Here is a 23,905-nt window from a genome sequence, read left to right as displayed (position 1 = left end):
GGTATGTAAATCCTAAGTGCAGGTTTGAAAGCTTCATAAAATTTACCTCTCTGTGGTGCTTATAGTATAGATGCAATATTTGAGTCATTGACGCTAGAAGATCAGTTAATATAATACATAGGTCTGTATACGTTGGGAGTACATCCAGGAATTCCAGCTCCTTATGCATCAGGCATGCAGCTGTGCAGTCCTTGCCCTCCAAGGCCTTTCCCTGTTAGTAGTGTTAATAATCAGGCTGGAAACAAGCACAGCAGTCTGACAGCACCAGATGCAAACTAACTAGGAACCTTTGGAAATGCTAGCGGCCTGCCTTCACTTCTCTGCCACTTGCATGTACTCAGCTAGTTAATAATCTTCCAGCTCATGGTAAGTGGGAAGATGTAGGGCTGCTCCCTGCACCTTAGGACCCATGCGAGTTGTTGCATGCATTTCAAGTGGCTTCCACTGTGTTGCTATTTACACAGAGCTCTTGGTACTTTGCAAGGGGTGATTTAACTGTAATCTCCCACAGCAAGAAGCTGCATAGGCAGTAGTTCTGCTATTTGTATGTAAGTTTAAAATGTGTCAGTACTTCAACAAAGCCAGCGTGGCTTTGTGTTTACAATTGTGTTGCATCAGCCTTGCCTTTGTTGTGCTATCATCTTATCAGAGTGAATGACTGATGTGTTTTGCCAGCCTGCAGTGCATTGGCACATACTCTTCTAGGGACCTGTTGCTGCTTTTCATTTCTGGAGTGCACATGTGTAGGCTGGGGAGAGGGTTAGTGCATGACTGAGCAGCTCCACTGGTTGAGAGAAGTATGTGGGGCAACCAGACTATAATTCAAGTTCTCTTGCTAGTTCCCAGTCTTTGAAAAGTCCCAGGTCTAGTTTTAGCAATGTCACAGATGTCAGTGCCAACAGGGCAGGGCTCTGTGGGCTACCAGGAAATTTTTGTCCTTATTGCACCTACATATCATCAAGATGGGAGTTTGTTAGCATTTGCATGCATCAGATGATGATCACTCCCATTGCCCAGAGGGATGTGAGAATGATGAAGAGATAACAAATTTCACCGTGTGTTTGGAACAAGGAGTGGAAAAGCTGCAGTCTTTTTTTTTCAGCTCTTCTGCATACAGATAGAGGAGCGGTAACCATGTGGAAGTACTCAGCTTTGTACTGTAGCCAGCTTAAGTGACGATTTGACAGTCTTGGCAGCGTGCTGGTGACTCACCACACCTAATAATCCAACAAGAGCTGGAGATTTGCTCTGCGTAAAGTCGAATTGCTCTTTTAATTTGCTTTATGTTGACTTTTGTCTTTTCTAAGATGCGTGATGAACCAAGGACAATGGTAAGATGTTTTGTACCTTAGCAAACTTTTTTTCTCCTTATTTTGTCCAAACTTGAACTTGTTCAGAGGCCTCTGAAGAGAAACACAGTGTGCTTTTTATATTGGGCGTTTCAGACATGTTCTGACTACATCATAAAGTGACAATAGGAAAACTGCAGAACAACTACAGCAGAAGAGAAGCTGTGGCTATTAGTAACTATCTCTGACTTTATTGCTCTCCCTTAGACCGGTACTATTCCCCCTTCCCCCCTGCTGCAGTACTAGACTATATTAATGCAAGAGAGCTTTGCCCCATGGTTTGCATTTCAGGCTGTGCATGATATCTGGCAGGAGAGGCAGAGAAGCACAGTTTCTTACAGACCTTTGAACACTTCCTCTCCATCCCCTCCCACTGAAGTTGAACTCCTGACACATTCCCAGTGACAACTGCTGCAGACAAAAGGTAGCATATGATGCAGCTTGTGCGGAGCAGTTTGCATGCCGGTTGTCTGGCCAATTGCTGCCTGACTTGTGTCCACCCTTCCCTTGGTGAAGGAGTTAATTTCCTCCTCTATCTCACTGCCAGTTTTCATGAAACCCTGTAGGAATGTGATTATCACTGAGACTTCTGCCCTTGGTCAGATATGTTTGATGTTGGCCAATCCTCCTCCCAGTTACTGGGGAAAAGGGGTAGAGGGGTGAGAGGTACAGTGCTATTGAGTAAAAATGGCTCATCATAGATAGATTTCCTATCTACAGTATGAGTTGAAATAATTTGATTTCAAAGCTGGGCATTGTATTAAACCAGAAAAATACACAATGAAGCACCACACTCCTGAATGATTCAGTGACTTCCAGTTCTAAACCTGAGGTCATCTCCTGTAACGAGATACATCTGAAATAAGGTTTTGCTTCTCAGTAAATAACTTTCCCTGCTTACGGGAATGAGTATAAGTAGTTGAGAAGGGAGGATTTAGGTTCAGCTGGTCGATCTGTGAAGCTGAAAAGAACTCTATCCTGGAATTTGCTTACAGGGATTTCTTACAGCCCCAGGTTCTCCTCACAGATTACATCACTGCAGCTTTACCTGGGAGTACACTCAGGTGAATTTAGTTTGTTTGAACTTACATCAGTATTGATGAAAAGAGGATTTGGTCCTTAGGCCTTCATCCAGGAAAGCACCTGTGTTTAGAGAGGATGCTTGCACACTGGCTTAGCTCACTGCCAGGCTTCAGAAAGCCCTTTTCTAATTTAGCAGCTTCGTGTGTATTATTGAATGGTAGCGAATTAACTGGGGGTGAAAACAATTCTAGTACATTTCTTCAGCTGCTGGCAATACATGTAACTCCATTGTCTTTAATAACGAGTGCTAATTTTACACCTGTTAAGGACTTGATAAAGAGCAGTGTTGGCGGTGGTGTGCCTTCTGGGGTAGATAATGAGCCATTTTGTATCTCTGAGTCTTGGCTTTCTCACTTGCTTTTGCTGGCTGGAGAATTATAAGGGCAAGATGTTGATTTTATTTGCTGCTGAACTTTCTATATTACTACTCTGCCCCTCCAATACCTCTAATAGCCACATGAGTGACTCTTTTTGGAACATGCAAGCACTGAATTTTGGCTTGTGCTCCTGTGTAAATGGTTTGAATGGCTTTCTTGGCCAATGTTATTAAACCTAATACGAAGAGAACATTTGAAAGTCTTGGCTTCTGCATACCTTTATCTCTAGAAGTAAGGGCAGTCATGCCGTGGCTTATGAGCTCTACAGAGAGCTGTTTGAAGTCACTAATTGTATAGGCCATCTGCTGTGGAGGGGAGGACTGAAAAATGGCAGGTATTGTCTTAAGTGTGTGTAATCTAATTTTTTTTTTTTGGTGAATACAGCCTTTAATCACCAGTCCTGCAAAGTGAGGCATCTGTTTGTGAATTTAAGAAGCTGAGACTAATCAGACGAATTAAAGTCTTTCTGCAATGTGCCTAATTGATCAACCTAATATCTTTCAAAACCCAAAATGTTTATGTTACTCTTTTTACATTAAGGAAGATGATGAGTCTTTAAATCATTTTACATGGTAAGCTTTTAAGTTGATGTAGAAATTTGTTTACAAAACACACCTGTTCTCATTTGTTGCCACTTCAAAGACTGTGCTGTGCTTAAAGGGAGAAGAGAGTGCTGATGTGTGTATTGCCTAACAGAGTTATCTTACTGTAATAGTAGTGCAAAAAGTTGTTAACCTTGATATACAACTTAGCCTGAAGCCTGAAATACAACATAGCCTAAAGCCAAAGTAAATTGTCAGTCTGAAATAAAGCATTTAGTCTGAGAAGAGGTTTTCAGTTCAGCCTTTTCTCATGTTCTTACGGCATGCCAAAATACTTTGAGTTCAGAGCTGAGCACCCTGCTTTGAACAGAAATCATTAGCACTCAGTATATTTTGCAAATATTAAAGCAAGCTATTAATAGAAGAGTGATATTGAGGGTAAACTGGGGAAGAAAAAAGGCTCAGTGGGGCTAGTAGGTAGCAGACTTGACTCCTTTTTCATCACTGGCTTTTGGAAAACATGCCACATCCTTGAGCTACTGGTGTGATACTGCTTGGACCTACGCAAACGTCTTAAAATGTTATTTGCAGGACAAAAATGTGCTTCTGAGAAAAGCATTCTCATCAGTGTAAAACTAGCAAATCTGAATTCTGCTAAACTTGCCTCAGGTTGGAATTCACTGATATTTTTACAATTGGATATAGTCATATTCCTGGGGAAAGCTGATACGAACTAAATGATTATTTTATTATGCACACAGGCACACATTCAGGCAAAAGACTGTAGCAGCAATGAAATTGCATTGCTTTGCTTTGCGAGCTTGTTAAAATAAAGTGTTTTATTTGCTGGTGTTGAGTTAGAACAAGCCTTCCTTATGGCTTTAGATAAACCCTGACATTTCACACAGACTTCAACCCTGGGCAGATGATTAACCTTTGCGTGAAGTTACCCTTGACTTCAGTCTAGCATTTAGAAAAAGTTATTTGTATACCTAGGTCTTTATCTTAATTATCTTTTGCCTCCTATATTAGGGAACAGTTTAATGTGCCAAGGGCAAAACCCCCTCTGTATTTCTATTCAGCAAGTGCCTATGGGGCCAAACCTTTTTCTTAAAAGGTATAGAGAATAGTCCTCCTACAGTTCCTGTGGTGATAACCTAAGAAGAGAGGAAACTAAAGTACTGAATGTAGTAATGGAATAATGCCTATTGGATATTTTCCACTACAATAGGGAAGTGACTGTTCCACTGTACTTGGCATTGGTGAGGCTGCATCTCAAATACTGTGTAAAGTTCCTGGCTCCTCACTACAAGAGAGACATTGAGGTGCCAGAGTCCAGAAAAGGGCAATGAAGCTGGTGAAGGGTCTGGAGAATAAGTCTTATAAGAAATGGCTAAGGAAACTGAAGTTGTTTAGCCTGCAAAAAAGGAGGCTCGGGGGAAGCTTATTGCTCTCTACACCTAATTGAAAGAAGGGTGTTGTGAGGTGGATGTCGATTTCTTTTCCCAACAAGCAATAGAACAAGAGAAAATGGCCTCAAGTTGTGCCTGGAAAGGTTTAGATTGGATTTTAGGAAAAATTTCTTTACCGAAATGGCTGTCAAACATTGGAACGGGCCACCCAGGGAAGTGGTGGAGTCACTATCCCTGGAGGTATTTAAAGGACATGTAGATGTGGTACTTAGGGACATGGTTTAGTGGTGGGCTTGACAGTATTAGGTTAATGGTTGGACTTGATGATCTTAAAGGTCCTTTCTAACCTACAGGATTCTATGATCTACTGAAATTTGTTAAATGTTTGTAGTTTTCTGTTATCAGAGCTAAAACACTAGGAAGCTGCTTGTGCTATGGGCTGAGTGTGGGGCTGTTTGGTGAATTTAAGCAGGGCTTATTATGTGCTGAGAGGCTCAAGAAGGGCTTTTCTGAAAAACACAGGGCCTGGGCAACTGGTTACTTTTTGGCCTTCTTTTGCATGTACAGTGGCAGAAAGGTAAGTAAGCTATCAAGATGAAGGAAACGGAGCATTTGGGGGGACAAAGTGAGAAAGGTAGACTTGTACTTTGTAGTAAAGTAATTGCTACTGTTTATTCCTCTGGTGCTTTGGTGGCAGAACTTGGTCTATGCCTCCTGTAACTGGGCAGGACTGTACCAGAGATATTCGTGACAAGTAGTGGGCTTGTGCTGGTAGCAACTAATGAGAGCACTATCTGTCTTGTTATTGGTTGCAGCCTCTACCATGATCGATTTTTTACTGGAGTGTGGGTTTGAACAGGAATTTTAAATATGTGGGAAGACCCTTTTCACCCTCGAGCAGTCTGATAGTGCCATCCTTCCTGCAGAGGCAAAATCATTGTATCCTCATCAGCTCCACAGTCTGCAAGAGGTAAGAAGCTTTTTTCACTCTGAATAAACTGATGTGTGTTTTGAAAGTCAGCTCTAACTAAATTTGCTGTTTCCTATATCTATCTTCTGGTCTGCAGCCACTTGCTGCAAAGTAACAGCTTTTGTGACACAGGGAGTATGAGACATGTCTAGTAAGAGCATGTTACATAGTCCTCATTCTACTTGAATACTTGTTTAATAATCTCTCAAGATCCAGTTGTGATCTCTGACCCAGAGCTGCCAAGGCTGGAATAATCTTGGTGTTTCAAAACAGAAGCAGCTTTATACTTTCTTGCCCTGTTGGAATTTTTGCAGTCTCCCTTAAAGTGATTTAAGATTGCTGTATGTGTCTAGAAGAAGTGAGCTTAAAATTTAAAATAAAATTAAGCTTTTATTTTGGTAAAACATAAAGCCATTAGTAAAAAACTAGGCTTGCGTGGTTGATTCAGCCTTTTTCATCTGCAAACACCTGAAACGATCTAACTTAACTTATACAGCAAAGATATTGTGTTTACTCTGTACCCTCTATTGTGGGGGGATGTGATCTACTTAAGGGTTTTTCTTTCTCTGCTCCACACTCGAAGTTCAGGCCTTCTAACCAAATCAGGCATAGCATATTTGAAAGTAGCATTTCAAACCCTGATCTACTAAATTCCTTTTTGAGGAAGCCCTAATCTGGGTATTGCTTCTAAATATAGTACTCTTTGCAAGACCATGAGCTTTTTCTTGTATATACTTTTGCTCACATGTTATAAATTTAAATCCTGGCATTTAGTTAGGGTGCTGCAAAACCTGCATGACTGGTTAAAACACGCTGTGTAATGCAGGCATTTTTGCCCACTCATAACTATTTCTCTTTCTGGTTAAAGGCTGTCCTCTGTGCTACAAGTTCACGTCTATAAACGCCAGAGTAGTGCATGTGTGCTTAAAGCCAAGATTCCTTCCTTTCCATTCTATCCAGATTAATCCATTTCAGCCAAATTTGCTTGCCCAGGCACTTGGGATCTTTCCCATATACAGCCTCAATTGATCCTGCGAATGTCTTTTTGTAGGGATACTGACAGATGAGTGTATGGTTAAGGGCTAAATGGAAATGTCCTTAAGACAGTTTTAGGCACTCCTTATGTTGGAATAGTTCTGGTGCTGAAAAGCTTTGAGAGCAGTTAGACCAACTGGGGAAGAACTGCAATTTGGGGACACTCAATTATGTCTCTTTTTTTTTGAACACAGACACTTCTTTAGATTTTCCTTTAAGGGAAAATGTAGATTCTTAAGCTGTATCCTAAGTGGAGGTAAAGCAGCATGACTTTACTGAAGTCAGACTGGCACTATCTCTACAGGAGATCTGTCTTTAAGCTTTAAGTCTTTTTCATCAGTTTGCTGAGCAAAACAGGTGTGCTTTCCTATAAAAGACATTGTGCTCTCTGTGGAGCTTCAATGATGAGCAAAGAAAAATCCTTCTATTTAAATAACAATAATTTATATTGATGATAATACGCTGAATTCTATAACCACTTCCATCTCTCAGAAGGATTTTAATACATCCTGGAGTTTTGGGACACTGTTTCATCTGGATGTAGTAGATGGATGTAGATGTCATGGGGTCTTTAATTTTCACTCCCTAGATTCATTCTCCTTCTTTCTGATTAATTTCTCTATGGGGTGTCTGCCTTTTACATCATGGCAAATGGAGTGCTGGGGGGAGGGAGATGTAATGTTTTATTAGCAGCCTCTGTTTAATGTAACTGTGCTAGTCCTGTGAACTAAATATGCTATCAAATGTAATTCCCCTGAGATCAATGTACTTACTGATACTGGGGGTACTGCAGGAGAAAATATACAGGCTACAGAGGAAAGCTTGAAAAGCCAGATCTTTTCTGCACTTTTTTTAAAGCCTGACCCAGGGGTCTTTTCTGTTGATCTTAAATTTTGGTGGTTGGGTTTTGGGTTTGTTGGGTTTTTTTTTTTTTGGTAGAGAAGGAAAGCTATTTCAACGTATAGCATGTATTTGACAGATGACTGAATGAAAAGGGTGAAGGTAATGTGTGATATGAATTGTACTGCAGTGGCCCTGAGAACATACCAAAGAAAGGCTGAAATCAGCATAGTATATTAGGAGCCTGCACAAGGTGTTTTCTCTTATTAATCAGGTTTTTTGATAAGTCTATTGAAGCAGAGAACTAAAGGAATTATGAAGTCAAAGCCAGCATCACTCCACTATGTGTCTGCTTTCACAACTTAAATTCCACGGGACTGAGATTTGTATTGCTGCTTTTCTAAATTGTAGGTCATCCCTCTAGCTAGTGTGAGATGGGGTGGTGGTGCTGGTGTTGAAGCACACAAGAATGAATACAGAATGCCACAGACTATTGAAGGGATTGGAGGGCATGACAGCATCTTAACCTGTGTTTACTTCTGCAATGTACAGTACACTAAATGCATTTAACTGGAATATTATGAAGCTTATGGTTATTAGTAGGCCTCCTTGAGAAACCTGGATGCAATACATCATAGAATGATGTAACAATGACATCTTTACTGATTAAAAAGTGATTACTTTTACAGGAGTTTAATTGTATATGAAAATCTTACAGCCGGTGCCAGCAGAATTCATTGCCCAGAGATCTTGCTGCTTTATAAACCAACAATTCCAATGATGCATTGATAAGTCAAATTTATATTAATCAGATGTGTAGTCAAGGACTTAGAATATCCTTAGTCATGTGTAAATGAATGCTTTTAAAAGAAAGGTTGTGTTCTAAGAACTATTGATCTTTTTAGTATCTTTTTTCTAGTTGGAAGGGGAAAGGTAATGCATACAACTGCAACTTCCAACAGAAATTTTGACATCGAGGTTCTGCATGTGATATTGGACCTGAACCAGTCATCCTTCCATGCACACCTACCAGACATGTCAAAAACCCACAGCAAAATAACAAAAAAAATCCACCCTCCCAAAATACCCCAAACCAACCAATCAAAAAACCAAACACAACAAAAAAGTAACCCATACTGCTTTTCCCATCAATTATTTTAACACCATGGCTTCCACTGAACTGCCTGTTGTGATGTGATTGTGGTCTTTAGGGGACCTTATCAATGACTGGTACAATTTTATTACAAATAGACATGCTTCTTGAATGGCATTTGTTGGAGGTTTTCCAGGCACTTTATAGAACTACAGCCATGCAGAAGTAAACACTTCTGTGGTCACTGACACTTTCATTACTTGCTTTTTGCCGTGTATCTGGTTTTCATCCTTGAAATTTTTGTCTGCATTCAGTGTGTCATCCTTCAAGCAAAAAGCCTGGAAAAACTTATCAGAAAGTGCTGTTCCTGCCCCCCACATGTTGAGGTTTTTTTCTCAGTGGGTACTAGTGCTTCTTAGCTCCTTGTATATTTATCCAGGTCTTCACAGAACTCGCTTCTGATTTATTGTTTTTCCTGGAAAGACAGAGGAATTTTCTGTCCTCTTGATGTTTGACTTCTAGTACCTTTAGAGTTGAGGTTAAGGAAGAAGTGTACCTTCTCCTGCAGTCAAACTGCTGTACTGTTGCCTTGGGGGAATAATTAGTTGATATTCTCCAATACCTTTACCTGCAACAATGAATGTGGAGGGAATACATGTGTCTGATGATCTGATTGTTGAGGTTGAGGTACAGACACTCGTGCAGCACATTTGGGAGTGATACAGAGATCTCATCTCTAGCCAACCCGGAATCATAGTCCAAGTGACTGGATCCTGTTTACAGTGCCATGGACTGGGACAACCTTTGGCACAAGTTTGGACAGAATTCTGGAGTCATGCTTTTTAACTATGTGTTTTGCAATCCCACCACCTGACACCCTGGTCATGTAGTGCTCGTTGCATGTTGTCTATTCAGTTTGGGATAATTTGACTCTTGTTTCTTCCACAACCATTCTCAAAGCCACAAGTTTGTGGGCTACTTTATTTCCCTGTTGTGACAGTGTTAGGCACACAAGTCATCAGGTTTAAGTAGTGGGGGCTTCCAGTGGTGACCTGTTTGAGTAGGCCTTGAACTGCTCCATGCTGGTCACCACTGCTGCCAGCCAGCTCTGAGGCAGCTGGAACCAACAGTGGCAACCCATCATCGGTCACAACCTCAGCCAGTTAGAGTGCATGGTATCCCTGCTTAAACGTATTTAAACAAGAAATGTTTCTTAATGAGGAAACTGCTTGTGCCACCTAGACCTCCTGTGCTGCCCATCACATCACGGGGGTAATTCTGACTGACTGTAACTCACTGAAAATAAGGCAAGCTGAGACTGGGGAATGGACAGAAAAATGTTTTATGCAAAGGAAAAAAACCCCACCATCACATTATACTTGTGTATCTGTGTGCTTTTTCTCAATGCACAAATTAGTGTTCAGAAATGTGTGTTATTTAGTAACAAGTGAAATAAATTCCTTGACTTGAAAGTGTTTTTTCCGATGATAGGCAGAAAGGTTAAAGCTGGTAAACTTATTTTAAAAGCATGTTCCCAGATCACAAACCTCTGAAAATGAGTGTTGGGTGCTTAGAGGAGCTTTATGAGCATGCTTTTGTTAAATAGCTGCTCTGATCTTGCTTATTCAGTCTTTAAATTAATGTGTAAAAGATGCCCATAAGCAACCAGCAGCTGAATTGACTGTGATTAGATGGATTATTACTATTACTCAGTCCAACAAGTTGCTATATGTTTTGTGTACTCGAGCAAATTTTGCTGTGCAGGCAAGTGGAATGATACACACATGGGCTAACAGAAAATCCCTCAAAATATCCCAGGATTAGACAAACGGATTTACGGTGTTGAAATAAAAATGAATTGCCAGTGTTTCTAAATTACAGGGTTTCTAGTATTTACATATACAAATAGCTTCTATCTCAAAATACTACATTTCAAACAAGCATAGATTCAGTTGCTCTTTTTCTCCCCATGGTAGTAAATAGGAGTCTATTTATCAAAGCATCAGACTGATTAGAAGAGATTAGGTGCTGTAGGGCTGTAGGGACTTATTTAAAGAGGTCTGAGGATTGCACTGGGTTGCTGTGTTCAGTTGAATGCACTTCACAGTGAAAATTCAATCTCTTGGCTTTAAAATTCTTTAACTCTTGGGGTGAAATTACTAGGAAGTTCTTAAAGTTTGGAAGCCATACAAGTTGCAGAAGGTTGTAAGGATCCCCGGTGATAAAGTAACCCTGGAGGGTCTGCATCAACTGACAAAGAAAAGGCTTCACAATGAGGACCATAAGCCAGGTCCTGTAACCCAATGCTCCTTCCTGTGGTTGATGGATCTGGGATCTGAGGTCACACTCTCCTTAGGAAGGATTAAGTGCTGTTGCTGATGGATTGGGCTGAATCATGCTCAGCCCTGCTGCCTGCATTAAAGAGTTACCTAAGAGGTGGCAGTTGGGTTAAAATAGCAAGCCTTTCTTCTGAAATTTCTGGAGAGCTCTGGAGTTCAAGTTGAGGTAGGAGTTGAACACTGAGGATTGCAGATAAACCTGGCTTTGAAATATGGGTCTAGACCTCTGGATTTGTCAGCTGAGATACCACAACTGTATTACCACCGAGGGAGTCAGAAGAGTAAGACTGGGAATATGCTCGAATGAGAGGGGAACTAGGAGGCCTTCTGGTTTTCTCTGCTCCCTCAGAGCCCCTGATGACTTCATATCCAGTTCCTTTCCAAATCTGGCATTAATATGACAGCTCCAGATTTTATTCTGATCTACAGAATGTATTTTAACATCTGACTGAATTTTATGGACAACAGTTTACCATTCATTGTCTAGGAGGAAGCAAATAATTGATGCTCTTAATGCAAGACTGGAAATGACCATAAAAACAAATCTTTATTCCATAATTTCCAGGTGTTCTTTAGGAAAACTCTATATATCAGGAATTTAAGCCATGAGTCAAATAGTTACAACACAAACAGTATTATTTCAACCAAGTGGCCTTCTTCTGAAATAAACTATAAAGACACAGGAGAATATTTTCTCTTCAAGCTATTGTTCCAGAAAGCACTTAATCATTTTAAGGCTCACTGCTTGCAATGTGATTTACACATATGTTTAAGTGTTGTATTGACTAAAAGTATATTCTCAGTGAGAGGCAAGTAGTCATTGATTATGTGTCTTGCTCCACAGGTGTTGTTTTATAGAATCATAGAATAGTTAGGGTTGGAAAGGACCTCAAGATCATCTAGTTCCAACCCACCTGCCATGGGCAGAGACACCTCACACTATACCACCTCAAGGCTTCGTCCAACCTGGCCTTGAACACTGCCAGGGATGGAGCACCCACAACCTCCCTGGGCAACCCATTCCAGTGCCTCACCACCCTAACAGGAAAGAATTTCCTCCTTATATCCAGTCTAAACTTCCCCTGTTTGAGTTTTAACCCGTTACCCCTTGTCCTGTCACTACAGTCCCTGACGAAGAGTCCCTCCCCAGCATCCCTATAGGCCCCTTTCAGATACTGGACGGCTGCTATGAGGTCTCCATGCAGCCTTCTCTTCTCCAGGCTGAACAGCCCCAACTTCCTCAGCCTGTCTTCATACGGGAGGTGCTCCAGTCCCCTCATCATCCTCGTGGCCCTCCTCTGTACTTGTTCCAACAGTTCCATGTCCTTTTTATGTTGAGGACACCAGAACTGAACACAGTACTCCAGGTGAGGTCTCACAAGAGCAGAGTAGAGGGGCAGGATCACCTCCTTTGACCGGCTGGTCACGCTCCTTTTGATGCAGCCCAGGATATGTTTGGCTTTCTGGGCTGTGAGCACACACTGCCCGGTCCATGTTCATTTTCTCATTGACCAGCACCCCCAAGTCCTTCTCTGCCGGGCCGTTCTGAATCTCTTCCCTGCTCGATCTGTAGTTGTGCCTGAGATTGCTCTGACCCAGGTGTAGGACCTTGCACTTGTCGTGGTTGAACTTCATAAGCTTGGCATCAGCCCACCTCACAAGCATGTCAAGGTCCCTCTGGATGGCATCCCTTCCCTCCAGCATATCAACTGGACCACACAGCTTGGTGTCATCGGCAAACTTGCTGAGGGCGCACTCAATCCCACTGTCCATGTCAGCGATGAAGATGTTAAACAAGACCGGTCCCAACACCGATCCCTGAGGGACACCACTCATACCAGTCTCCAGCCGGACACTGAGCCATTGACCACAACTCTTTGTGTGCGGCCATCCAGCCATTTCTTTAACCATCGAGTGGTCCATCCATCAAATTGATATCTCTCCAATTTAGAGAGAAGGATGTCGTGTGGGACAGTGTCAAACGCTTTGCACAAGTCCAGGTAGATGACATCAATTGGAGCCTAATACGTTGCTGCTCTGACTGCTGAGTTTGATAAAGAGAAGGAAACTACTGTAACCAGTACAACAGCACTTTCCCCTATCTTCATGGGTCTGGGAGAATGTATTTGCTGATGGTAATTCCTTGGATAGGTGACAGCTGGGGATCAGGAAGGCATGTTACATGAAAACATCGTAGCAATACATTGAAATGCTGTGGTATTTCTTTGTACTACAAGAAAAGTGAGGCTGGATCACATTGTTATTGAAATAGCATATTGAATGGGTAGGGGGAGGGCATTACTGTAATGGTGATTTTGTCTTTTTGCAATAATGTCTGACGTTACAGAGGAAAATAAGGATTCTCCTGTATCGTATAGTCCTGTAAATCTCCCCCAGCCCCGAGTTCCAGAGTTCCTTTTTCTCACATTATTCTGTGCTTGGGAAGCCCCTTGTGGCTGAAGCCTCCTTGGGCTATTGTGAGCAGCTCCAACAGGCAGAGAAATGGTGGGAGATGAAAGACACATGGGATGATGCATCCAGGATGACAGGTCATCTCTACCTCTTCATCCAGCTGTGGGCTCAGGCCTCCTTGCACATACTTAAGTGCCTCCTGCACAAGTTTTCCCGCATACTTCAAATACACATGCTGCATGCTGCATAAATGTGAAACCAAAGTCTAGGCACAAGCTTCAGACTTGCTGGCCCTGAATACAGTGTGACATATTAAAAGTGGAACTTTCCTGCTTGAGTTTTTGTCCTTTACCACCCTATTGTAGTTTGCTATTTTGATAAAGATACTGAGCCAAGATAAAGACAACAAATGGCACTTAAGCAACTTGAAGAATATCCACTCAGTGAGTAAAACCTAGCTAAGTGGGTCTAATGTCTAAATTAATCCTCAATCATCCGTTTAAAGCTTGCAGATCAATGTATTTTAATCACATTGCATGCTATCAGTCAAATGTAAAAACAACCTTCCTTTTTAAAAGATTAATTTACTTCATTTGCAAAACCCATACACTTAAGGTTCAGGAATTTTGATTTTTTTTTTTTTTTCTAAGAGCTCTTTCAATCCTTGTTGAAGTAAGATTTCCATTTATATTATATTAGAGTTGACAGAGAGGGGAAAAATGAATAGCCATCTGCTAATCAGTTTATTTCTCATAATGAAAACAAATCTGCAATTTCCCTAATCGGAAGGGCATAGAGCAATAACTTTGCAGAGAGCCAGTTACTTGCTGCCCAGGGAGTCTGCTTTTATCTTGCAGAAAATAACTGTTTGTGGAAGACCTTGATTGTGAAATGCTGCTGTTAAACTCACCATGACTCTGTTCTGCCTGAAATCAAAAGTAGCCCTTAGTAGATACTGCAATGTGCACTGCCTATAAAACCAGATACCAATTAATATGGGCAGATGCATAAGGCTTTGTGCCCATGTCCCAAGCCTGCTCCTGTTTAAAGGCCATGTGGTTGTTAGTGTACTTAATCCAATAAACCCTGCTGAGAAGTAGTGTACAGCACATTTGAGGGGTGTGGTGATGTGAATGTGGGGTATCTTGAGCTGTGGGCAGGCTCCAAAAGTCTTGGTTTCTGGGCCTAAGTTGAGAAAAATTGTAGACTAGTTTCCTTTTCCACTGCAACTTGTCTATCGCTGCAGAAAGCATGTGCTGTAAACTAGAAGCTGTGCCTGTTGTGCCAGGTGATGTTTGAGAATAAGAATAAACTCTTGCAAATTCTCCTTTATTTAGATAATATGAGGTGGAGGCTGTTTTTCCCAGGACCTTGTGGCTTGTAGTATGTTAGTCGCAAAACTCAGAAAGTTCTTGCTTCAAAATTAAGGTTGTGATATGGATTGGAGAAGAAAGTTGATCTGAACAGACAGCATATATCAGTGACAGATCCTGTGCACAGTTAATCTCTGCACAAGCACAAAACAAAACCTCTCTTATTTTAGCTATCTCTTTAACCTCATGGTGGAATGGTTGATAAACATAAAAACTGTATGAAGGTGCTAGTGAGGGAGATGAAAATATATGTATCGAAAGTAATTCTTACTGATGTCTAACTCAGTTAATGAAGCTGGTGTTGAAAGATTTCGGCGTTACTCTACAGAAAATTTTCAAAAGTCAGCTTGAAGATGCCTGGGGGCTGTGTTAGATTGGCCAGCTTCCTGATGCAAGGGAAATTTCCAATCTGAAAGCACTAGTGTGGTAGTGGTGGGGTGGCAATTTTCCTTGCTAACATATCGGTAGAGTGAAAATTTTTCCCTGCCAGCATCCTGGAGCAAGGAAGTTTTTCCTACCTGTGCTAACTCTTGCAAAAACTATTTCAGAGTGTAAAATGTGCATACTGAACTGTGACAGTCATGACCCTTTTTTGTTGTTGCTGCTGCTCTCTGCCCGCAGAATCAAGTGAGGTAGCTGGCAAGGTATTCTCAGATGAATCAGTCCATGAACTGTGGCTTAGGTCCTGAAGAACAGCTGTAAAACAGTCTATATGGAACTGGTGCTGGTGAAATCTGTGTCCATCCAGGGTTGGCTTCCAAGCTTCACCCAGGCTCAAGCAGACAGAATGGAGTGGGGGCACGGGAGCCCACAGAGAGCTTGAAGAGGGCAGTACTGTGGCAGCTGGGAGGGAGGTAAGATGAGACAACTCTATAAAGCTTTAGGTGCAGAAGTTATGTGCTGCCTTTGAATTGCATGTTGTGCTGCTTGCTGCTTTTGAATCTTTCTGCTGTGGTTATAAATCAGCAATTCCAGTTTTCTATCAATTTAGCATGATGACAGTGGTTGTCCCAACAAATAAATGCCTAGGTGATGAATACAGAGGAGTGAAAAATAAAACCCTTACAAACATACTGGTGCCCTGCTTGTATTTTTTTTCCTGCTGCTGTGGCAGAAAGCAGTTCTATGGATCATGGACAGTAACTTACGTCACATAGTTGGTAGCTTAGTGCATCAAGCTTGTGTGAGCTTAGCAGTGCCAGCTGGAATAGATCTACTATGAGACTGTGGATGAGACTTGTCTTTTGACAGAAATGGAGAAAACAACTGGCAAATTGGAGCAGAAATACGAAAGCTCATTTCTGTGTTGAAAGCTTTTAGACAGCTGCAGTTTTGTGACATGCCTCCTTCCATTTTCCTCAGGTTTTGGGCTGTTGTTGTTTCCTACACGAGAATCTGCAGTGAGGAAGCAAGGAAAAGCATTTTTCACTATGAGCACAGAAATGCTTGCAGGCACTTGTTAAGGAGAATTTGTAGTTAAGTGGAAATTTGTGGGCTTGGGAGAATAATTTTACAAGCTATGGCTTTTGAGTATTGAGCATCAAAGAAAGTGCCGAGTCCATAGAAGTATATGGGATTTGTCATAGACCTTGTTAGAGAGATGGTAGCATATTTTCAGATGTGTCTTCTCCATGTTGACATGGAGTTTACATGGGCTGACCAACAATATGACATGACCTTAAAATCACAGAGCACTGATACGTATATGTGGCTTTTCAGATGTTTGTCTCCTTTGCTCAGATTTTTCAGTGCCTTTGGAGTTGGTGAGAAGGAACCCCAACGAACACACCCTCCCCCCCCCCCCACCCTGGAAAAAACCCTAGACACACCCAAAATTCTTCATTCATGGTAAATATCAGCTGCTTTACTTTTGAAGGGTGTTGGAAAGTTAATGTAGATTATCCTCTCAAACATGCCGGGGTTTGTTCAGTCTCTCAGCGTCAGTGTATTTTTATATGTACCCTCTATTTTAAGCACTATATAAGGAGAAAAATGAGCTTTATGTCAGTTTATACAGGAACAAAATTTGGCTAGGATGTCCTGAATGAAAATAATGTGATGTATCATGGCTTTGTGCTTTGGCCTGTCTGGACTGCTTTCCATTCTTTCTTCTTTGATACCTAGTTTTAAGACTTATTTCATTGCTGCCCTTGATGTAAAATGAATGCAGTCATTCTCATGATCCCTGTCAGCTCCTCAGGGGTTTCTTTCCCTTTTCTGTATTTTAGGAAAAGCTGATGAAAGAACTATCATAGAAAAGAGATTTCCTCTTAAGTATTTGTTTGGAGTAAAGCTAAATCAGATTTTCTCCAAATAGCTCTGAATTTTAGAGAAATCTTTTAAATAACCTAAAATGCATGACTTTGCTCTCTTCCTCTCAATGAAAGAATTCTGTGTATTCTGAGTTTGCCTGTAGATCTTGATTTGAACTGCTCAGCTGGTACCTGTTGCTGATACCCTGTTTTCCTATAGAGTACAACAGATTTTGTAAACTGTATCTACCCTGTATTTCACCATGAACCTCAAGGGTAAGAACACACAGGATGCAGTAAACCTTTCCATAGAGGAACAAGCCAGCAATTACTGTCTGAGAAATGACCCATATAGACTATATGCATAGACATGAATTCAAAGCTCTGCATGCAATTTTGGCTCTAACATGTGCTGTGTGTACATGTGCTTAGTGATTATTTTATTATTTTTTTTTTAATGTTTATTTTGGACTAGTTTTATCAACATTGTTTAAAATAAGCCCATAGGTGAAGTTTGGAGGTCTTTAAATTGCAGCTCCACTGCTCCAACAGATTTCATTTGCACACCAATTAAGATCTGGTAATATCTTTAGCTAGTAAAAAGGAACCTCATAAGGAGAGGAGTGCATCAGTTTAATGTTCATATGGTAATTACCTATTTTGGGGTGACATTTAATAGACTGAAGTTCACTGCTGTTCATTTTACCCTTCTGTGTGGGGATTGCTGGAAAAGAACATGTACTTAACATTTTGGGATGTGACAAAAGAGAAGAAAGTTATACTCCTTGGCTATGCTTTCAGATCTTGGATTTTTATCAAGGTGAAAATGTAGTATGTCAGATGGTAGCTACAACGTACATCTAGACTTGTTTTTTTTTTTTTTTTTGGACTTGCAAACAAGTTGGTCATTCAGTTAGCTGAAGAATTTCTTTCATGGAGATTTGGTTTTTGGCACTTATCAGTCCTTTTCTGAACATTTGTTAAACTATGCAGTTACTTTGCAGCAGCCAGTAACTCAGGTGAGTTTGGTGATCTTGGAAGTAACGCAGAGATATTAGATCTGTCAGTGAAATACATTATACCTTGATTTCAACTTAATCTGTAGACAAATTAAAGGGGTTGTGACTCGTTTTATTTTACTGTTTTATATGAAAGCAATTATCAACAAATCTGTGATTTTTAAATGGGAATAATTAAGATGTGTCTAAAGAATTGTAATGGGGGTCAAGCCTCGGTTTTAACCGGTGAAAACTAAGACCAGGGTTTACCTGCATTTTTATGCCTCTTCATTTTAGCGTTTGAGAGTGGAGGGGGAGTGGGTGTTAATAAAAATGAAACCTAAGGTTTCTGGCACCTGGGGAGGATATGGTGTGTATGAGATGCAGATTAAATGTGTCTCAAGGCTTCAGGGCATTCTAGTGTATGGAATATCCCTTTGGCTAGTTTGAGTCAGCTATCCTGGCTGCACCACCTCCCAGCTCCTTGTGCCCCTCCTCGCTGGCAGAGCATGAGAGACTGAAAAGTCCATTATTAGTGTAAGTGCAAAGTAGCAACAACTAAAACACTGGTGTGTTATCAGCATTATTTGCATATTAAATCCAAAACATAGCATTGCAACAGCTACTAGGAAGAAAACTAACTCTATCCCAGCCAAAGCCAGGATACATTTTCAAGAAGCAAGATATTTATGTCTCAGGAAATACATATAGTGAAAGCTGAGAGGAAAATGGTTAAAGAAAGAACTTGGATGCTAATAACAATGGAGCCTGAGAGGCGTGGTTAACAGCAATTCCCTTTCTCAGACACCCTGTAGAATAGCAGGAAGCTCTTCAGGTTGCTGAGAGGAATGAAGGACTGTTTCCTTTGAACAAAGCCTTTTCTTTCATGGCCTCGTTGGAATTGAAGCTTTACTGTTATTCCTCCAGTATATTGCCAATAAAGACGTCCAAATAATTTAAAAAAAGTCTCTTAAAAATTACTCTTAAAATGCATGATAAATCAGGATTTGCATAGTGGAAAAGAGGGAAGATAAGATTACAGGACCAAATTATTATCTGATCCAAACTGATGGGGGGGGGGGAAAGTCCTCCTGAAATCACTATTTCTAATGCTAGTTATGGGTCTGGCCCATTTGTCGCTGCTTATGCTTGAATGTCTAGTACGTAACAAGGACCATGCACTTGCTGATGAAAGTGAATTGGATTAGTAGACTTGGAAGGACTACACTTGACATTTATAGCTGTATTCTTTTAAGCCAGTGTTGTATACTCTTCTACAGAATGTATTTTCTGAACTATTCATAACAGCAATGCCTGCTGCTGGAATGAAGTACCAGAATCAGTCTAGCATGAATCTATCGGCCAGAGAAATTCCTTTAATTTATACCAGCTTGAGGATCTGTCTCAGTTTTCATTGTTCTGATAGATTGTATGTTAAAAGATGGCACATAGAAGTGGATGCAGGTTGAAGCAGACCCGGCAAACAAGTCTTTGTGAAGAGTTGTATTAACTGGACCGATTTACTTTTGAAAACCATAAAATCTATTGCAAATCCAACCAAATTAACTAAAACTCACAAATTTGGGTCATATTCAGTGATTTGATCTAGCTGAGAATTTTTTACATTTAAAGATTCTCCTATTTGTCTAAAACTGGACTTTCAGTTTAAAAATTAAAAGAAAAACCCCCAAACTCAAACAACCTCAAACCCCAAATAAAAGCTTTACAGGGTTATGTCCAAATTGGAAGAGTTTGATTTGAAATTGAACTATAAGTAATTTTTTAACTTGTTTTTCCTCTAATAGTTTGTTTTGTGTAAATTTTAAGTAAATTTAAAATTTAGAAATATATTGGAGGAGTATAAACTCAGCAGGTGTTTAAGTCAGGGAGTGTAACTGCAACTGCCCTGTGGGCTCTGCAGAGAAATGGTTGAATCTCAGGAGCCTCATAGAGTGTTTATGGACAAGAAGGCGGTATGTGCTTTGTACCAATGCATCCTGCCTAGGATGTCATAGTTTTAGGCTGTCGTTATAGGGCTGTTCTAATGTGCTATGGCATCATGCCTACCCTCCTTTAGTTGCACTGAGTTCTCAGTAATTTGTGGTTTTTGATGGAGGCTGTGCCAATGTCTTTCAGTATATATATGCACATATGTATGTACACATAAGCAAGACTAACTGTATGTGGTAGGTAATTGATTTACCTCACTCTTGCTGTTAATTTGCAGAACTCATTGCCATAAGCACTGAGGCTAAGGGCTTAGAGATTTCTGAAACAATTATACTGTCATGGTTAAATCTCAATTGTGTATGAGTTGAGGTTAGGGAATAAACAAAACTTTTTCACTTGGTTAATAGTGATGATCTACTCAACTGGCTGCTAGATTTGAGTATTTCATTAACCTGTTTTGTAGTACATGTATGCACCTGAGTGAATTGACTGAAATGAAGGGTAGAGTGGGAGTTAATATTTGAAGATTTTCCTCTTAATTGCATCTTCAGAGCATCAGGTGAAAGCATGCTATTTGTTGACTGCAGAAATTGTAACATGGCTATGTTTTCAGTGGAGTCAGCCCTCTTGCTCTTGCAAGGAACACTGGTGTTTCCACCTTTTCAGCTTTCATCTTGAATCTTAATATTTGATATTAATCTTAAAGCCCTGTCATCTTATTTCAGGACAGTACTGGGATTCTTGGTTTAGTTTTTTGGTAGGAAGTTTGAAGCAGTAGTTCGACCACTCAAAAAAAATCTACAGACACATGTGAACAGTGATGGCATTTCTCACTGCTTCCTGATGGTTGGAAACATGACTCATAGGGTCTGCTTGAAGGTAGATGACACTATCCTTCCTGTACCAGCTTCAGAATATATGGCTTGCAGCCTTTGGTTAATTTGTGAAGATTGTCTTGTTTCGACTTTTTAAAGAAGATTTGAAGTAATTAGCTTATTTCATGTGGTCTGTCTGTCTCTATTATTTATCAAAGTTGCTTTTGAATAGTGTGAGAATAAAATTATACTTTAAAATTAAGCTCTTTACATTTATTACCACTGTCAAACCTCCAAAACCGTTATTTGGGGAAAAAAAAAAAAAAAAGGAATATGTGTATCAAATCTAAGCTAAAGGAAAACTTAAATGGTGGGCGGAAGGCCTGAAAACAGGCTCATATAGTGAAGGATGTTATAGTAGGAAATGATGATAGATGAGGTTATATAATGCACAATAAATATTTATAACCAGGCTGGTGATAAGCAACACCTCCTTAAGACATAAGAATTTTTTTCTTTTGTCCTCCTCTAGAGGAGCCATTTTAGTAAAAACTGCTCAGAGGCAGTGGCTACGGCCCCATGGAAGCAAATGAGGTGCAATTAGTCCATGGCTAGCACACCGAGGTAAGCATTGTATCACCTCACCCATTATTTTAATTTGTGTAGAACTTACAAAATATGCTGGGAGCCCCAAATAGCAGTGCTGGCAAACATGAGCTTCATGTGTGGTATGGGGGGAATGTATGTTGTTATAAGTGGCATATTACAGAAGGGTAGATGGAAGGCTTCTCATAAGCAGTTTTTCTAAACCTTGTTAAATGCTGATGTTCCATCCTTCTAATTAAAAAGCTGGCATTTATGGCTGTGCGTAATAAAGAAATGGATGTTTTTTTAACACTTTTTAATCCCCTGACATGTGGTGAGGGAAAATATCAGCCTGTCTTTAGACATGTGCATCATCCATCAGAGGGCAAAGTTCATCCAGTTTTACCATGCATGTAGCTTTTCATTGCCTGTGTAGTTTCTGTGGACATCCACATTGCCCATCTGTATCTGCTTCTGAAGTGAACCTAATCATACGTTGTTACGTGATGAGTACTAATACTGTGGCCTGTGTATAATAAAACAACTGTGCATGCATTGTAATGACATATTTAGCTGAGTGGTCTTGCTTATTTTGTTGTGCTTTTGCTGTTGCCAGTACTTTCAGGATACTATTACAATATACATTAGCCAGTAGATGAATCATGCCTGTTCCCAGGCCCCATCTCTACTGCTAGCTTTTCTGTTAGGTTGGGATGACAAGTTCTGGTACTTTATGCGTGATTACTTACTCTAAATATTTCTCATCTCTGTTTTACTTATATTCAAAAATAGCTTTTCCTCAATTTGTTGCTGCACCTTAGCTGTACACTTCAATCCCTCTCTCTTTTCCCCTGCTATGTTTTATGTGCACAGTTATTCGTTAGTCAACCAGAGCTTCCCTAAAATTCTAGAGACTCAGTGCTATATGTACTCAAGGATTTTCAAGTTAAAAAGTGGAATTATGCTTTTTGATATTTGGGCCAGTACAGGTTTTAACTGTGAGAGGTAGCATGCTCAGTCCCCAGGGATAAAGCTGGTTTGTGAATAACAAGTGATGGCTATGAATGGACTGTTAACAGGTCTGGTTTTTACTAAAACAAGAATGAAGCTCTTGATGACTTCAAGAGTGAAGTTTCTGATGAAGGGAAAAAGCGAAATATAACCCACATTTTCAAGAAGGGGAAAATGGAAGATCCAGGGAATTACAGACCAGTCAGTCTCACCTCTGTCCCTGGCAAAATCTTGGAGCACATTCTCCTGGAAGGCATGCTAAGGCACATGAAAAACAACAAGGTGGTTGGTGACAGCCAGCATGGCTTCACTAAGGGGAAATCCTGCCTGGCCATTTGGTGGCCTTCTATGATGGGGCCACAGAAGTGATGGACAGGGGTAGAGCAGTTGATGTCATCTACCTGGACTTGTGCAAAGCATTTGACACTGTCCCAGACAACATCCTTGTCTCTAAATTGGAGAGACATCAATTTGATAGGTGGGCCACTCGGTGCATAAAGAACTGGCTGGATGGCCACATGCAAAGAGTTGTGGTCAATGGCGCAATGTTTTCCAGCTGGAGACCAGTAACGAGTGGTGTCCCTCAGGGATCGGTGTTGGGACCGGTCTTGTTCAACATCTTTGTCGGAGACATGGACAGTGGGATTGAGTGCGCCCTCAGCAAGTTTGCTGATGACACCAAGCTCTGTGGTTCGGTTGATATGCTGGAGGGAAGGAATGCCATCCAGAGGGACCTTGACATGCTTGTGAGGTGGGCTGATGCCAAGCTTATGAAGTTTAACCATGCCAAGTGCAAGATCCTACACCTGGGTCGGAGCAATCCCAGGCACAACTACAGGTTGGGCAGAGAAGAGATTCGGAGCAGCCCTGTGGAGAAGGACTTGGGGGTGCTGGTCAATGAGAAAATGAACATGAGCCAGCTTCAGTGTGCGCTCGCAGCCCAGAAAGCCAACCGTATCCTGGGCTGCATCAAAAGGAGTGTGACCAGCCGGTCAAAGGAGGTGATCCTGCCCCTCTACTCTGTGCTCGTGAGACCTCACCTGGAGTATTGTGTGCAGTTCCGGTGTCCTCAACATATGAAGGGCATGGAACTGTCCGAACAAGTCCAGAAGAGGGCCACAAGGATCATCAGGGGACTGTAGCACCTCCCGTATGAAGACAGGCTGAGAAAGTTGGGGCTGTTCATCCTGGAGAAGAGAAGGCTGTGTGGAGACCTCATAGCAGCCTTCCAGTATCTGAAGGGGACCTATAAGGATGCTGGGGAGGGACTCTTCATTAGGGACTGTAGTGACAGGACAAGGGGTAATGGGTTCAAACTTAACTAGGGGAAGTTTAGACTGGATATAAGGAAGAAATTCTTTACTGTGAAGGTGGTGAGGCACTGGAATGGGTTGCCCAGGGAAGCTGTGAATGCTCCATCCCTGGCAGTGTTCAAGGCCAGGTTGGACAGAGCCTTGTGTGGGATGGTT

General features: G+C 41.0%; 1 long non-coding RNA gene across 1 annotated transcript in view; it reads left to right on the top strand.

Moving 5' to 3' along the window:
• Positions 1–5,591: 5,591 nt before the first annotated feature.
• The window catches only part of LOC136017628 (uncharacterized), a 50,284-nt gene continuing 31,970 nt past the window's right edge, over positions 5,592–23,905 (top strand). The window contains exon 1 of the long non-coding RNA XR_010614019.1: positions 5,592–5,733. This is a non-coding gene — a long non-coding RNA (uncharacterized LOC136017628). The remainder of the gene's footprint in view (positions 5,734–23,905) is intronic.

The sequence above is a fragment of the Lathamus discolor genome, chromosome 6 (assembly GCF_037157495.1).
Source record: "Lathamus discolor isolate bLatDis1 chromosome 6, bLatDis1.hap1, whole genome shotgun sequence".
Lineage (NCBI taxonomy): Eukaryota > Metazoa > Chordata > Aves > Psittaciformes > Psittacidae > Lathamus > Lathamus discolor.
The sequence above is the reverse complement of the archived record's forward strand: the minus strand, read 5'-3'. Positions and strand labels throughout refer to the sequence as shown.